General features: G+C 45.0%; 1 pseudogene across 1 annotated transcript; it reads left to right on the top strand.

The window, feature by feature from the left end:
- The first annotated feature begins 357 nt into the window (after positions 1–357).
- LOC308416445 (small ribosomal subunit protein uS9-like) lies at positions 358–808 on the top strand (annotated as a pseudogene). Its single transcript has one exon. The product of its transcript is annotated as a small ribosomal subunit protein uS9-like (transcript).
- The last annotated feature ends 6,322 nt before the right edge of the window (positions 809–7,130 follow it).

Consider the following 7,130-nt stretch of genomic DNA (forward strand, 5'->3'; position numbering starts at 1 on the left):
ACAGGAACTATGGGAAGAGAGAATAGAAGAGGGTAATGAACAACACATCACAAGAAAGGAGGAGAAGAGGAAGAGAGGACCAATTAGAGGGGATTAGGGAGACTGGGGAAGACACTGCAGACTAAGAACACAGTATAATAATATATGTGTGTGAAAAATGTCACAGTGACGTCTGGAGAGATGGCTCAGTGGTTAAGAGCACTGACTGCTCTTCCAGAGGTCCTGAGTTCAAATCCCAGCAACCACACGGTGGCTCACAACCATGTGTAATAAGATCTGATGCCCTCTTCTGGTGTGTCTGAAGACAGCTACAGTGTACTTAAATTTTTAAATAAAATGTCAGCTCATGTTCGTACTTCTAGCTTGTCACTATGCCATCCAAGGGTCCGCTGCAGTCCGTGCAGGTCTTCGGACGCAAGAAGACAGCCACATCTGTGACTCACTCCAAACGAGGAAATGGGCTCATCAAGGTGAACGGACGTCCCCTGGAGACGATCGAGCCGCGCACAAGTACAAGTTATTGGAGACTGGTTTGCTTCTGGACAAGGAGTGGGTTGCTAGTGTGGATATCCGGGTCCGTGTGAAGGGTGGTGGTCACGTGGCCCAAATTTACGCTATCCAACAGTCCATCTCGAAAGCCCTGGTGGCCTATTACCAGAAATATGTGGATGAACCCTCTAAAAAGGAGATCAAAGATATCCTCATCCAGTACGATCGGACCCTGCTTGTAGCTGACCCCAGTCACTGCGAATCCAAAAAGTTTGGCAGTCCTGGTGCCCGTGCCCGATACCAGAAATCCTACCGATAAACCAATTTCAAGGATCAGGGTTTACCTTTGTAATAAACATCCTAGAATTTAAAATTAATTAATTAATTAATTAATTAAATGTCACAGTGAACTTCTGCATTCTTTATGTTACACATAACCTCACACCTCATTCTAGGATTCCAAAGATGCATTTGGTGCTCACTCGGTTTCTTTTTCTGTCTTTCCAATGTGGCCATATTGGATAAATCTCTTTGTCCTGCTTTTTACTATTAATGTGTGTGTGTATGTGTGTGTGTGTGTGTGTGTGTGTGTGCATGTGTCCAAGTAGTGGTGGTGCATGCCTGCATGCCTTTAATCCCAGCACTCAGGAGGCAGAGGCAAGTAGATTTCTATGAGTTTGAGGCCAGCCTGATCTACAGAGTGAGTCTAGGATAGCCTGATCTACTCTGTCTAAAAACCCCATGTATGTCTGTGTACCACATGTGTGCAAAGCCCAAGGAAGCCAGAGAAGATGCTGGGACTAGAACCCAGATCCTAGAAGAGTAGCCAGTAGCTCTTAACCACTGACTATCTCTCCATCACTGGCTCTCAAATAAAATTAATTTTTCTGTGTCTGTGTCTATGTGTGTGCATGTCACACGTGTTTGAGAATTCACAAAGGCTAAAAGGGTGTCAGACCTCCTGGAGTTGGAGTTACAGATGGTTGTGAGCTGTTCTGACCTGGGTGCTGGCAGCAGCATGAGCCTTTTCTCCAGCCCCTAATTTGGCTCTTTAAATTGGCCTATTAAGGAGGGGTGAGCAAGCCTGGCTTGTTGGAGATGCCAGAGCACGGGCTCTGTTCTTAGAAGTTCTAGGGGCAAAGCCATCCAAGTGTTCATTAGCACAAGAAGGAAGAACACGTATTATAACATGGATAGACCTTGAGGACACTGTGTTGTGTGAAACAAGCTGGACGAAAATTGACAATGCTTTGCAACTGTATTGGTGGGAGGTCCCTATATTCAACAGCACCATAGGAACAACAACCCCCACAGAAAGCAGGGTAGAGAAGCCAAAGGCTGGGGAAGGGAGGGGAGTCAGCATTTAGTGAGGATGGCAGAGCTTCAGTTTGGAAACATGAGAAAGGTCTGGAAGCAAATGGTGGGGATCAACATGGATGTACTTGTGCTGCTGAGATATGTGCACTTGGACATGCTTAAGATGAGGACTTTTAAAACTGCAAACTGGTTCAGCAGGTAAAGCCACATCCCTTGGAGACTCGGTCCTAACTGGGCATGTGGCTCAGAAGTACAATGCTTAACTAGTATTTGCAAGGTTGTGATGTCCATCCTGAGTATTACCAGAGCAAAATAATAATAATAATAATAATAATAATAATAATAATAATAAAGTTGGAGGTATGATTGGGCCAGTAAGATAGTTCAGTGGGCAAGGACACCTGCTGCTGTGGTCTGATGTCCTGAGTTTAATCCCTAAGACCACATGTGAAAGGAGGAAACCAGAACCTGAAATTGTTCTCTGACCTTCACCACCACATGACAGCCAGAGAGCACAAACACACATACACACTCATATACACTTTCATATTACACATATTTTAACCACAAATTTTAAATACCAGCAGTCAACTTTACTATATAACAATTTTTAACTATAAAAATTAAAGAGACATATACAAAAGTGAAAGTAAAATATTGAGCATGTGTATACATATGGACTTGCTAAAACATATATCTTGGCTTGCAGGGCCCAGGCAATATAAAACAGGTAGCCAGGGAGCAGGAAATTATCTATGAAAGCTAAGCATCCATCAGTGGTCACGTGAACAGAGTCATGCAGCACTGTGTCCTTGGTGACTGGTTTGTATCATAGTGTTGTAGATAATCAATCACACATGATGCTTTTCTAAAGGGAAGCCTACACAGAGGAAGGAACCGGACTCATATCAACAGAAACTCACAGCCCAGAAGAAAAAAGTAAAAGCAAGGGCCTAAGAATAGACAGCAAGCCTTATCTGTGAACATTCCTGACTAGACATGGGGCTCAGAGGTAGAATGTGTAGTCAGCATGAGTGAGGCCACAGGTTCTAGCCTCAGTGTTGCCAAAGGAAAAATAACAAAGAACTGGAGGTATGATTGGACTTGCATCATGGCTCTACTAGTAAAAGCAATGGAGGGCAAGCTTAACATCCAGAGTTCAATACCCAGGACCCACACACTGGAAGGAGAGAACTGACTCCTAGTCTTCCTCTGACCTCCACACATACACCAAGGCATATGCCAGACCCTCCTGTCCACACACATTCACACAAAATAAATAAAAATGTATTTTTAAGGTCTATTTTTATTTTATATGCATGAGTATTTTACCTGTATGTGTATGTACTGTGTGTGCGCCTGGGATTTACAGAGGCAAGAAGGCACTTGGTCTCCTAGGAACGGGAGTATTGGATGGTTATAAGCTGCCATGTGGGTGTTAGGAACTGAACCCAGGTCCTCTGGAGGAGTAGCCAGTGCTCCAGAGTGCTCCAAAAATGACTGGGCATCTTTCCAGTCACCATTTTTAAGAGAGTTTAACTCCAAAGCACACAACAGGATAAAACTACCTATATGTAGGGACCTACAGATGTTGTGGAACTACACACACCATTCAGGAGGGTGCTCACAAACCTGGTATTCTTGTTCCTTCTCTGTTGGTGTGACAAACATCACAAATACCCTGGCCAAAAACGTCTTTGAGGGAGAAAGCGTTTATTTTGATTACAATTTCGGGTCACAGTTCATCACTGAGAAAAGTTAAGGCAGGAACCTGAGGCAAGAATCTGAACATAGGTCTGCTCGCTATTCTACACAGCATTACCTCTGACCCAGGAACTCACTTTACAGTCAGAAAATCATGGCAGGACCTTGAGGAATAGCTTGCTGACTAGCAGGTAGGCTCATGCTTCCTAGCTATTTTTTTAAGTGTAAATAGAGTTTATTTGAGGCGTGGAAAGGGGAGTTAAGAAGGGAGTAAAGACAGAAAGGAGGGAGGGCAAAAACACATGGAGAGAGGGGGGAGGGGAGGGGAGAGACTGAGAAAGGGGTCAGGGAAATAAGAGAGTCAAAGAGAAGAGACATAGAGCTTTTCCTGGCTTTTTTATACAGTTCAGAACCACAGGCCTAGGGATGGTTTCACTGCACAGTGGGGCGGTCTTTCCTACATTAATAAGCAGTCAAAATAATCCCTTCTACCCATGCCCATAGACCAATCCAGTCTAGGTAGTCTTTCAGTTGAGGCTTTCTTCTCAAATGACTCTAGACTGTATCAAGTTGACAGGTAAAGCTACCCAGGACACCTAGGTAGCAACTGCCACTGGGCACAGTAGCCTGGGGTGGTGGGAAGTGGTGGACATGGGATACTTCCTGTTGCTTTTCTAATCCAAAACAACAAGGACAAAACAGGACAGTGTTGAAATTGCTTTGTGTGGCAGCTAGATGCTTGTTATATTGTGGGTCCCACCCCCGACCCCCAGGTTTCTTTGTAAGTTTAATTGTGTCATAATTTAAAAACAAAATAGTCTGAAATGTGTACTAGGGGCACATGAAAGAACAACACCCACCATGCTGTTTACACTAGCCAAAGTATGAAAAAAATATCTAATAAAAAAAAAAAAAAAAGAGGCCTGGGGGCTGCTCAGTGGGTAAAGCCCTTGCTGCACAAACCTGAGAACCCAAGTTTGAATCCTCAAAGCACCAATGTGACAAGGTCTCAGAGATGCCTGTGACCCTAGCACTAAGGAAGGTAAAGACAAAGGGTCTGGAGCTTGCTGGCTTTCAGCATAGCTAGAAAAGTAGAAGCTCTATGTTCAGGAAAGACCCTGCCTCAAAGAAATAAGGCAAAAAGTGACAAGAGAAGATATACTCTATGTATGCACAAATGCACATAAAGTAAATGGGATACCACACACACAGCTACACATAAACTAAAAAGAACAATGAAAGGGGACCTTAAGGGATGCAGAAGAGGAGAAAAAGAGGAAAATGGAACTGCATGAGGGAAGTAGGCAGAGCTATTTGGAGGAAAGAAAAGTTGCCAGAAAGAGAAAGGCATGGAGATGGCAGAGGGCAGTGTGTATGTGTGTGTGTCTGTGTGTGTATGTGTGTGTGTGGTGTGAGTGTGTGTGTATGTGTGTGTCTGTGTGTATGTGTGTGTGTGGTGTGTGTGTGTATGGGTGTGTGTGTGTATGTGTGTGTCTGTGTGTGTCTGTGTTTGTGTATGTGTGTTTCTGTGTGTATGTGTGTATGTGTCTGTATGTGTGTGCCTGTATATGTGTGTGTGTGTGTGTGTGTGTGTGTGCGGTGGGGAAAGTATCATAATGAAACCCATAACTTTGAATGCTAACTTTATATTCTAAAGGGGTGGACAGTAGCAGGGAGACTAGAGAGAAGTTAAGAACCACAGTTAAGAACACTTGCTGCCCTTGCAGAGGACACAGGGTCAGTTCTCAACACCTACATGTCACTCACAACAGTCTACAAGTCCAGTTTCCGGGCATCTGACTTCCTCATCTGGCTTCTGAGGGCACTGTATGCAGATGACGCTCATCCACACATGCAGGCAAATGTTTATATACATTAAACATAAGTAAATAAAAGCTACCTCATCTATTACAAAATAATAAAGTGTAAGAATAAACATCACCTTTTAACAAGAATTATTTTTTATGTATATGAGTACACTGTCACTGTCTTCAGACACACCAGAAGAGGAAGGACATTGGATCCTATCACAGATGGCTGTAAGCCACCATGTGGTTACTGAAATTGAACTCAGGACCTCTGAAAAAGCAGTCAGTGCTCTTAACCAACGAGCCACCTCTCCAGCCCAAAATCGCCTTGTTTTAAAAGTTTAAAAAAGATCAGGTTGAACAGTGGTAAATGGGCTGAGGAAGATAAATTCTAGCAGAGACCAATGTTCTGTTCTGTAGACAGACAAAGAGTTCTGCAGGTGGGTGGTGGTGGCAGGGTATATTCTCAAGGCTTCTGGGTTGTACTCTTCAATGGTGAAAATGTAGATGTGTGTTTAACTATAAAATCTAATTTAATAATAAAGATTGAGGGTGTGGCTCTGTGGCAAAGTAATTGCCTAGCATCCATAAAGCGGGGGGTTGGATCCCTGGCACTGCCATACTGGTAGTGATAATGGTAACTTTTCTTTTTTAAATCAGGAAAGAGCCATCTGCTGCACTATCATTTTATCTATTGTGCTTCAGAAGTCAATCTGGGCAACCCAAGGGCACGGGTGTTTCTCATGCCTCATAAGCTGAAGCAGAGAGCTACACATTACTTCTCTTTGCCAGGCAGTGGGGTCAGCCTCTGGGGTGACCTAGTTGTACCTCAGGCGGCCAGCTCGTGCAGTGTACTGCTGTGAGCGACAGAGGGCGCTCGTGGACAGAGCAGATAGACCCAAGCGCTATGCACCTGCTAGACCGGAGTGAACGTCTAGGCTCTGCACTCCGAAGCAGCCAGTACTGCCCCAGTCTGAGCGAGCCTCTAGCACTTGTCAACACAAGAGATTCCAAAAAGCGTTCTCGGGGCCCGGGACCGGTATGATTCAGAAAGGCTGCCAGATGTTGAATCGTGTCCTACCTTGGCACAGATGCTGCTGACTGGATTTAGCTCAGAAGAAACCAGCACCTTGAGACAACGTTTCCAGCTCCAAACCCTTCTCATCGTCTCTTCGGACTGCCTCACTCCTTGTGGGTGTGAGGGAACAAGATGAAGGAGATGGGAAGAACTCGGCACCCACTGAGAAGGCACAGGTCTGTAGAGCAGGCGGTGCTGGAATGGGTCATAACTAGTATCATTTATAAGGTAGAGCCTAGCAAGTCCGCCCACAAACTGCATGTCTATAACCAGAAGTATGTCCTAACACAACTATAAGCTTACTTGAAATACTTTGAGGGTTTTTTTTCCCAACTGGATTATATCATATACAATATTGTGTTCCAGTCTCAAAGGCATAGGGACAGGCTACTGGCTAAGCCCGCCTGCCTGGGGTTTCCAGAAGGACCTCCAGGTCACCTGTACTCTGCTGCTGGAACCTGGCAAGACTCTGCCCCCAGCATAACCAAGATCTAACTGGGCACCCCCAGAGTATCGACTATGCCCTGCCATAGTCTTCCTCACCTGGATACCCTCTCAGGGGTCCCCACTGGGCTCCTCTTGAGCCTGATAGAGTGAAAAGCAAAACGTGGTCTCTTGCTCCCCTCCCCCCCCCCAAATACATGAACACACTCCTTTGTCAGCCTCCACACCTTCAGGCCCCAAGCTCTTTCAGGGCTGCTACTACCTCCTCCAGAGACCTACATGTCCCGATT

Source organism: Micromys minutus (genome assembly GCF_963924665.1).
Source record: "Micromys minutus genome assembly, chromosome: 2".
NCBI classification, from domain to species: Eukaryota; Metazoa; Chordata; class Mammalia; order Rodentia; family Muridae; genus Micromys; species Micromys minutus.